Genomic DNA, 11,166 nt, shown 5'->3' with positions numbered 1-11,166 from the left:
TCTCCTGGCAGCAGTGCTAGTTTAGAGCTCCCCCAATATTCCACCCACACAACTTCTTGTGGGTTCACAGTACAAACTTAATAACTGATCCTTGTGTTAGAACAGAGGGACAGTGAAACCCAGAATGTCCCTGGGTGGGCTCTGCTGCAGAAATCAGGCTGTTGTCAGAAACAACAAAAGGGCAAGGCAGGTGCTGATCTCAGCTGTGTGAGCAGTAGGGCCGTGGGTGTGACTGGGCACGTTTTACCAAACCAGATGTGCTCATCACCTGGTGCCAGCTCAGGAACCAACAGTGCCACTGATCATGGGGACCACGGGAGTGGCACAAGGACCCCTGGTGACAATCACAGCTCTGTGTCAGACCAGCTACCTCTGGGAGACACTTCCAGCCTTGCACTGTGACGTGAACACACCAATTAAAATTGTCTTGGTGTTAACCAGGACACATTTCTATGTTGCCCATATATAGAACTAATCCCTTTTCAAGTCTAAATTAACAATCCTTAAATTTCAAGGATTAGGATCCACTATGCTGGACAGTCAAAGGGGTTCTTTGTCAAAAGCATTTTGGATTAAGCTCCCACAGATAGAGACACCAGTACATTTGTACAGCCTGTAATAAGTGTTCATCTTCTGGCATAACCTGGGTCTCTGACTGAATTCTGAAAGACTAATTGTGAGCTTAGAGCTGAAGTTCACCCATCTACTGATCATTTCCCTGTAGGTTTTGAGGAGTGCAACACAGCTATTTTTTCCTGCTGCAAAACATTTGCCAGCCTTTTTTGACTGACAATAATTTTATAAGTGCAGACATTTGCAGACAATACATGAACTAAAATCCACCATTTCATTGTTTCACGTCATTCACCCAATTCTGGTAATGCCTAATAGCATCCCATATTAGGGTTAAACCTTCATTCTCAGAACTGAAACTTGGCTGCTAAATATAAACTTGAGCCTAATCCAAGATCTTGCTTCAAAAATGTTACTTTATACAGCTGACTGTGCTAAGTGGGGATGGAAAGTTGTTATTGCTGAAGAAGTTCCTTACTATTTTAAAGCAACTTTACCAGCAATTCATTTGCTGTATCTCTCACTGTCACACTGCTGGTCACAGCTAAAAATACATGGAGTGTTTTTCTGCTCTCCCAGGGCAGGAGGTGAGAGCAGTGAGTGCTCAGGGGCTTTCACAGCTGACATTCTGTGTGTGCAGCCACAGATCTGGCCAGGGACAAGGCTGGGTGAAGAGACATGAGCCAAAATAATCCATGAAGACGAAACCAAACTCCTAACTTGTGAACAAAGGTCTCTTGGAGCCCTGGGAAGGCTGTATGTTCTTCCCAAAAGAAGGGGAGGCATCCCCACCACCCAGTGTGACACTCACATGGCAGCTGCTTCCTTCCTCCTCCTCCTCCTCCTCCTCCTCCTCCCAGCACTTACCTGTCCTTTAGAGCTTGATCCATCTACAGCTCTTAAATCTTTTAATCTGGAGTAGACCTTTGAGACAGAGTCCAACTGTCAGCCTTGCCCTGCTGAGTCCACCCCTAAATCAGGTCCCTGTACTCAGATCTTCACCTGTGCTTGGTTATCCTCCCCAGGGACTTCCAGAACGCAGAGAAAGCAAAGGTGAATTGAGCTGCCAACTCAGGATTTCCTGTTCTGGGAATATTCAGATACACTTCCACATATTTTCTTGCACTCCATTCCAGATTTAGAAGAGGAGGTATAAATAACTGCCTTGCTGTGTGTTGATAATGACCAAAAAGAGCTAGAAAGTTTTTGTGGATATTAATATTTATTAGTATTAAGACCTTTCCAAGTGGGACCTCCTTCTGTTAAGAGCTACAGCTCCATGTGTGTCTTCATTGCAGAACTGGAATTTAATCTCCAGGTTTTCAGACCAGAAAGTGCTTCCACATAGAATCACAGAATGGTTTGTGTTGGAAAGGGACTTTAAAACTCATCCAGTGCCACCCCCTGCCATGGGCAGGGGCACCTTCCACCAGCCCAGGTTGCTCCAAACCTTGTCCAACCTGGCCTTGGACACTTCCAGGGATCCAGAGGCAGCCACAGCTTCTGTGGGCAACCTGTGCCAGGGCCTGCCCACCCTCACAGCCAAGAATTTTTTCTTTATATCTATTACAAATTCACCCTCTTTCAGTTGGAAGCCATGTCCTGTCCCTCCATCCTTGTTCCCAGTCCCTCTCCAGCTCTCTTGGAGACCCTTTAGGCCCTGGCAGGGTCTCTCAGGTCTCCCTGGACCTTTCCCTTCTCCAGGTGAGCCCCCCAGCTGTCCCAGCCTGGCTCCAGAGCAGAGGGGCTCCAGCCCTTGGGACATCTCCGTGGCTTCCAACAGGTCCATCCTTCTTGTGCTGGGGGTCCCAGAGCTGCACACAGTGAGGAGTTTGTTCTTGTGCTGTTCCTGATTGCTGTGTTTGCTCCTGACAGGCTCAGAGCAGAGTTAGTGTGGTCTCCATGGCAGCCTAATCAGGTAGAACTCATTCCCCCTTTCCCACATGAGGCACATTATTGGAAAACAGCCCTGTGCCCCCGGTGAGAAACGTGGCATCACTGAGTGTGGCAGCACAGCAGAACCCCCTGAGCACACTGACCAGGGATAACTCACCCTCTTTTAGCACTGGGAGCTTAAACAGCCATCACTGCTGAAAAAAGTTCCCTCAAACAGGGATTTCTCCTTCCTGCCCCTAACTTCGTGCTCCTGGTTATCCACTAACAGGTTCTGAAGTTTAGAAAATGCTCTTCTGTTCTTTATGCTCCACAGTCCAGTGGAAAATGAGGATATTTGCTTTAATAAAGAACTACACTGAGAGCTACACATTTGTCTGGGAAGCTTTTTAACAACCTTATACCCACTATGAATTTATGGACCACAAAAGAAATCGGCAGAAATCTAATCAGTGATTAGAGTTTATGAGACTTATTGTTTTATAAACTGTATAAATCAAAAAAACCTTACTCAATATTGCAATGAAATGACATTTTGGTTTTATTCAATAAGCAAAGTGATCTCTAAGCTAAGCTGTACCCTAAGGTATCTCCCTGGTTACTCCTAAACTGTACCCACAGCATGTCAGACAGTGGATAAGCATCCTAAGAAATTAAGGCAGTAACATTAACACTCCTTTTGTATCTCCATTCTTCAACAGTGAAATTCAGTAAGAAGTGCTGTTGTTCTAGAATGTTTCTTAGAGCTATAAAACATCAGCAAACAAACCACTAAAAGCATGAAAATATGAATTTACTCGGGCCATCTACTGATCCAAAGGTTTAAGTGGCCAAGGAATCTCTTCTGTACTTGAAACCTCTGCTGGTGTCAGACTTCCACAGGTTTGTTCCTGCTTTGTCTTCAAAGATTCTGCCTCTCCTCTGGAGCATCAATGCTTTGTCAGCCCTAACTGCTCAGGAAAGCCAGCAGGGGTGCACCAGCCCTGCTCTGGGCACTGGGGTGCTTTGGGGTGGTGTGGGGTGCTTTGGGGTGCTTTGGGGTGGTCGTGGCTCACGTCAGCTGCAGGATGGGAACCCCTCAGGACAAACAAAATCACTTCTTGGCTGTGGAACTGGATCTGTGCAGCCAATTCAGCAGAAAGGAGGAATTCACAGAAGGGCTTTTAACAAAACGTGGCTTTGCTGTTATAACATGACAGGATCATTAAAGGATCCTGGAGATCTTGGATATCCAAGGAAAACTTGTGTTTTGGTGGGAAGAGTGAGTGTACCTGTTTCTGAAACATCTCCAGCACATACCCTTACACAAACTGCAGTGACTGGGAGGTCAGTCTTTGAGCTGCACACACAGGAACGTGGCTGGAAAAGGGGAGATTTCATGAGCCAGCAGCAACCACCACTGCTCCTGGAGGTGCAACAATAGACAGCCTCATCACTTACTGTCATGGAAAAGAGGTGAACTGCTTTATGTGCCAGCCTTCCTGTTCCCTTCCACTCTAAAAACATCTGTGAACTGATTTCTTTGTTTGTATTCTGTCAGTTCCTTCCTCTTGTATCAGTTAAAATGGCACTGCTTTGGTCACTGGGTCACCTTTCTCAATCAAACAAGAACAGGCTACCTTAGTCCAAGGTAGGAAATATTGCAGGATTGATTGGAGGGAAGCTGGGGATGGTCCTCTGCAGAAACAGGAGCTGGACTGGGTGATCCTTGGGGATCCTTTCCAACTCAGCATATTCTGGGATTCTGGGCCAGAAACCAGCCAAATTCACACTGGAAGGGGGAACTGAACAGTGAGAACTCACATAGACTCAAGCAGCAGGAATTCAAACACCCAGTTTTGCCCTGCTTAGCAATAAATATCTTCTCATCAGCTAATCCCAAAGCTGAACATGATCAGCAGCTCTCTGTGGAACTATACATTTGTAGCAGAAAAGGTGATTTTACTGCCTGATGGAAATTGCTTTCAACAAAGGCAGGCTGTGCTTTCAGTGGCACTTGAGAGCAGCAGAATGAAAATTCAGCTCCTTTTCAGTGGGTTGCTCTCTGACAACTGAAACACAGCCAGTCAGCTGAGACTGCTTTGGACAACTCTGCTTTATAATTCCTAGAAGATAAATACCCATTCTGAGTGGACTAGAACAGTATTTTTGTAACAAGGAAGGGAATTTTCTATGAGGGAATTTCCATTGGGTTTTTGGGGAGGGGGATGGGGGAGAAGAAGCTTTCTTGTCATTGAGGTTGATCTTATAGTTTTGAACTTGTAAAAGAATTAAATCCACAACCTATATGTTTGGACCTATTTTTAGTAACTCTTACCTGTAAATACAGCTGGAACACAGCAGCTGATAGGTCAGGGAGACAGTGGAAGTGCACCAGGGACAAGCAGTACAGCATGTTTTATCCAGGCTTGGTACTGAGCCCTGCAGAGAAATCAAACTGAAAACAACAAAAAAAACCCCATATAAATCGAAAAGAAAATTTTTCCAGTCAATTTTTGGGACTGAAAAATCCCATCTAGAAAAGAAATTGCTGAAATCAGGGAGAAATATTGTGAGAGCTCATTTATAAAGCTGTGGAAGATTGTGGGATGTTCTGTCCCTGGAGGTTTCCAGACAAAAAATGCTAAAATGAGCCAATAGGTAGGAACTCCTTTAAGTTACATTAACAAGCTTTTTTGGGGGGACAGAAGGAATTGTCACCTTGAATAAGAAGGTTCTACAAAGCAGACATAATCTTGCAGAGAAAACTTTGATGAAAATCCCATTTTGCTTACTGAGAAAAGGAGCGAGTTTAATTTACACACAGAGCATTCAGAGCAGGAGGGACACTCCCCCTCCTCATCCAGGCATTCCTACTATTTGAAAAAACAACCTGCCTCTTATACCCTTTTTAATGACTCAAAGACAGTTTTAGTTTTTATTCTGGCTTCTATGTCTGCCAAGTACACGTAAAATGTTCAGGAGATTTTCATGGCCAGGATGCTGAATGTGCTGGGTCAGGCAATTAAGGGAGATAAGCAGATGGACTGCAGTTGGGTTTCCAGTTTGTTCCAGGAAAATTATGTGTTTCCCATCAAAATTACCACTACTGTACTAAATCAACAGTTTGGATGCAGTTGGATAAAACTTCTCCTAACATCTATTCAGGGATTCCCTTTTTCTTGTGGGTGTTCATTTCCTTACAATGATAATATTTACAAATGGATCAGAACTCTAATCAATATTTGGTACATATTTTAGGTGGAGCCCTTTGGAGAACCCTGTTTTGTTTAGGTGGAATTTGGGAGAATTTAGTGCCATTTCAGAAGCATCCTCAGGAGTTATTCAGGTCCACTGTTCCTTCTAGTCTTGGAAGGACTTCCTTCCTTGCAAGGAGCATCACTGCAAGGCTGGTATTTACTCACTGTAAAAAAAAAAAATAAATTAATTTTAAAGTATGACATTTATTTAAAATTATGAAAATTATTGAATTGCAGAGCTTGGATTAAACAAACAGGCAAGGAGCAACAATCTCTAGTTTGGCATGAAAAATCAAAGAAGAGAGGTTAATGGTAGGTAAAAAGCAAATTATATCTTTATCATTCCCCAAACAAAGATCTTTTCTACACAAAATGTAACCAGCTGTACCTCAGGTCCTCAGCTGAGAATTCTGATGATCTTTGCTAATTAAGTAAAGCCCCCTGCTCAGTGCTGTGACATTTGCTCTGGGCAGACAGGTGTTCTTTATTCCAGAGTAACAAGAGTTGCCTAAACTGCTGGAGCAGCGTGTCCCCAGGACATCAGCATTCTCCTCAAGTCATTAAGATGAATTTCCTATTTTTAGCAGTCCAGAAAGTGCATTCTGCCAGAATTCCCTCAGCATTCCAGCAGCCAGGGGAGCTGAAGCTGCATTTGTTACAATCTAAACCCTGACAGTTCAGATGTCAGGCATTTCTAGTGACACACTGATGATTTTGGCAAGTTGTCTCCACCTCCAATACATAATTTTTACTTTCATGGAGGGAATGTGCAATGCTTACTCAGACCCAGAAATATCACCCACTCCAAAGGGGCCATGACAAGTTTCCAGTCCAAACGCAGCTTAAAAAACAAGCAATGAGTGATTAAATAAACGAACCCAAAATGAGAATGGAGCCACCAATGTGCAAGGAATGTAAACACAAGGTATATTTTTTAACTTTTTTCCATCCCCAGAATGGTGCAACACCTTAAAGGAGGCAAATGTTTGCTCTGGAACTGAAACAGAGGTTTGGAGGCACCATATTGAGCTTTTCAATCGACGTACAAACCTGTTTGTATTGAAAGATTTCCATTACTGATCTGCTCAGTAAACCAGTAATGATCCACTAATATCCTGTTTGGGGAGCTGGAATGCACTCCAGGTGCACACATGGATACACATTTCCATTTTGTAGGTGCCTAAAAATACATATGCAAGTTCCCATTTCACACAGGTAAAATAGATTGACCTAGTCGAAACCAGTGGGAGGAAAATGAATTCTCAGGTGACTCTGGTGGGCAATGTCACATAAATTGCAAAATCTACTACTTTTAATAAGTTAAATTTATGGGGCCTGTGTCCAACAGAATAGGAAAAGCAGGTAACCCCTGCACAGCAGTGTTCAGTCACTGTCTGTGAGGCTTCAGATGAGCTCCAGGGAGAATCTGTGTGGAACTCAGCTGGCCAGGGACAAACAGGGGACACGTGGGACAGCGGGGTGTACTCAGTGAAGAGGAAGGGAAGGGTAGCAGAGAACCCCAGAAATCCCAGAAATCCTGTTGGAAGGACCTAGGGAAGGGCAGTCAAGGTAATGGGGGATGTGGGAGAGCTGAAGATGAGATGAGATGAGGAGGATTTGTCTTTATAAACGGATGCCTTTTTGGGCTCCCCCGCTGTGACTCAGCCAGTGCCCTGCAGGTTTCAGGTAAAGAGCAGAAAAGTGGGAAAGGACAGAAGATGCCCTTCATTCCACAAGCACAGGAGGGAGAAGTGTGTTCAGTTAGAACTCACTTTGTTCAGCACCCCTTGTCCACATTCATCTCCCATTTTCTGATGTCTCATAAGGGCACACTCCAGCTGCAGCTTTTCCAAGGGCACATTCAGCTTCTCCTGTGCCATTTCTTATTTCCCACCAATTAATGTGGATTCATATCAATCAGCCTCCTATAACTCACTAAAAATCTATCAACTACAGGAAGTAAATTGTTAGTCAACCAACTTACATCAATGTCTTCCAGTGAGAGTGAGACTTGTTTCTCCTGAAGACCTTTTCAGATGATCTGCATTACATTTTATTTTAATATTTTCTTTCAAGTAGAAGGTACCTTTATTACAATCTTGTCTTACCCTGTGCCTGGGAAGGAGAATGTTTTGCACATACCTGGTTTGAAAATAAAGAGCACTCAATATTTATTTCAATGAAAAAAAACCCCAAAATACCCAGTCATTATGTGCATCCAAAACTGCAGATTCACAGCCAGTTTAGATTTCAACAAAATCTATTGTCACTGGGAAAAAAATGCTCCAAACAACTCCCTAGACTGGGATGAGTCAGAAGCTCTGCCTGCACTGAGTGAACATCACACGTGGAATTAGAGCTCGGGAATTCTTGGATAAAAGGATTAGTAAAAAGCCCATATTTAGTAAGCAAAGCAGAAGTAGAAAGAGTAAGAACACACAAAAATAGCAAGAACAGGAATCCAGTGAAGTGAAACAGCAAAGTCACTGAGATACCTTGCACTTTGAGGCTGGGAGTGCCCTTCATTCTGTGCCTGGCACGGTGGGAATCCTGGATTAGAGCTGGGGTCCTGTCAGCTGCAGTGGGAACAGGGACAGTCCAGGAGCAAAGACTGAAGCCTCAACATGCACTCTTAAAACCAGCACATCCTCAAGAGGTCTAAGCCATCTTCTTGGAAAGAAAAATACAACTGAAAACAGTTTGAAACACACCCTGAGACAAAGTAATAATTCCACACCGCTTGACAGCTATAAACTAATTGGTAAAATCCTCTGTTCAAGCCAGAGCTTTTTAGTTTGGAACTCACTTGAGGAAGCCCTGGGAAGCAGACACTACTGTGGGGAATACTCCAAATGTCTCAGAGCAACAGCATTTACATAAATATTGAGTGCAAGGCACCAGAGGAGGGGGAGAATTACTCTGGTTATTGAAACAAAGTTTTCTTGTGGCCTCAACTGCCTCTGCAAGCAACTCTCTGCAAAAATGTATACATTTACATATTGATATGCTTGATACTGATATATTTACATAGCATTTGCATGACATTTGAATGAAAAAATAAATCAGTCTCTACAGTGTGTGCTTTCAAATGTTTATATACAAGTCATAGCACCACTGCTACAGGAACCAAGAGCTGGATTCACTAATACACTCAAATTTAGGATGAACTCCTCAGTTTCAAAGGAAAACTTCAAAGGTTTGAAGGAAAAAAACCCTACATCTGTGTTTAAAGTTACCAAGTGAGGTGTGTCTCTAAAACTAGTCTGAGTAGAGCCTTTTTTTTGTGATAAAAAGAGCAGTCTCACAGATGACACTGTCAGCAAACCCTTAGGAGGAAAAACTGCCCTTATTCCTTCTCTTAGTCCTTCCCTTTCCCCTGTCCTTTGGCCAGGCTGGGATGCCACTCAGTGTTCTGCTATTATGGCTTTAGGAGGTGTTCCATGAGGTTTCTGGTGAGCAATCTGAGAGTCCCAAATGGGAGGAGTTATCAGCAAATAATCACAGAGCAAATTACAAGTTAGTGGTTCCCCAGTGTTTAAATCAGATTTACCCAATTGCTTTTCTTATCAATGCAGCCAGGTTTTTCACAATGGGATTAACGGGAAAGAAACAATTACTGGTTAAACATGGAGGTTCAAAACTGAGTAAATTTTAAATTGTAATCAGCAAAACCCCAACTCACCCATTGCACTTTATAACTAGCAGTTTAAATTCATTACCTGGGTTTGTTATACAAACAGGAAAGGAAGAAAGAATTTAAAAATCAGTGTAAATGGGCAGATGAAAAAATTTATATTGGAGTATACTGGAAATGTTATTAATTAAAAAAAAAAGCCATCCCCTCAAAATACATGCTTGTGGTGCAAGTGTGCAGTAACAGCAACAATAATTTAATCTATTCTATAATTTCCTGATCAGAGACAAAGAGGTTACCTGAACCTCTTAATCATTAGGGCAGAGAGATACTGTTTTGTTGACCCATTTAAAAAAAAAACACAAACAAATGAAGCAAACAAACAAACAAACAAAAACCAACAAAAAAAACACACCAAAAATTTGGTTTCAATTTTAGGACAAAAATGGGGATGATAACAAGCAAGGGCTGACTAACGTCACCATTCCCTGCCTCTACAGGATCAGAGCTCCAAAGGATGTGACAGAAGCCAGTCAAGCCACCCACAAAGTTGTGCCTCAGCTTTTCTGCCTGCTGGCTCTGAGTCCCCCCACGTAGGTGGGAGTTCCCTCTGAGTCACAGGGGAGCCTTCCTGACTTACCCCACCCCCGGCTCCCGGCACAGGGAGCTCTCCCCTTTCCCAGGCACAGATGTCGGAGCTTTCCTGCAGCCCCGGAGCCTCCGTGGGAGTGCGGCCTCACCCAGGGAACGCTCCAGGGACGCTCCAGGAACGCTCCAGGGAACACTCAGCTGTGCCCGTGGGAGCTCAGCACAGGCCCAGCCCTGCCAGCCTGCTCAGACTGAGGGACTGGGGTGGAACTGCCCCGCTCTGCTCTGCCCTGGGGCGGCCTCACCTCAACATTGGGGCACTCTGGGGGACACAATGGAAGGAGAGATTGAGCCATTGGAGAGTGTCCAAAGGAGGGACACGGAGATGGGGAAGGGCCTGGATTTGGAGCCGTGTGAGGACACTGAGGGCACTTGGTGTGTTCAGCTGGAGCAGAGGAGACTGAGGGGAGACCTCCCTGCAGCTCCAACTGCCTGGGCAGGGGCAGAGGAGGGGCAGGACTGAGCTCTGCTCTGGGGGGACCAGGGACAGCCCCCAGGGAATGGCTGGAGCTGTGTCAGGGCAGGCTCAGGGTGGATCTCAGGGAAAGGTTCTTCCCCCAGAGGGTGGTTGGCACTGAACAGGCTCCCCAGGGCAGTGGGCACAGCCCCAAGGCTGCCAGAGCTGCAGGAGGGTTGGGATGATGCTCTGGGGCACAGGAGGTGACTCTTGGGGATGGGCCTGTGCAGGGCCAGGGGTTGGACTGATGATCCTTGCGGGTCCTTCCAACTCAGCATGTTCTGTGAAAGGAGCACAGAGTAAAAAATCCTAAATTCTGACCTCCAAAGAACCACTCCTGATATCCACACACAAGAGCTTTGCAGCTCTGGCTGGGAACAGACCTCAGTGGGAAGTGGCATTTTGTACTTCAGGGGTCCCTGTGCAACACTAGGTGGCCTCATTCCAGACACATCACTTCATCTTCAGGAGCTGGGGATGAGCAGATGGCCCTGCCAGCTCAGAGGGATGAGATGGCAGGAGCTCAGGAGCTGCAGGACTGGCACAGAGGCAGCTGGGTACAGCCATGGGCTGTGCTGGCTTTACTCAGCTCTTCATCTCCAGAGTCCTCCTTACAACACCTTGAACCAGCAGCCACTGATGGCAATGTTTGCTGTGTGAAAAAACCATCAGTCAAATGTCTGGATGCTCCAGGTTTTGGATCAAGATATTTTTAAGTGTTA

The sequence above is a fragment of the Myiozetetes cayanensis genome, unplaced genomic scaffold (assembly GCF_022539395.1).
Source record: "Myiozetetes cayanensis isolate MyiCay16 unplaced genomic scaffold, myiCay2020 scf38, whole genome shotgun sequence".
Classification (NCBI taxonomy): Eukaryota; Metazoa; Chordata; class Aves; order Passeriformes; family Tyrannidae; genus Myiozetetes; species Myiozetetes cayanensis.
This window is presented reverse-complemented; position numbering follows the sequence as displayed.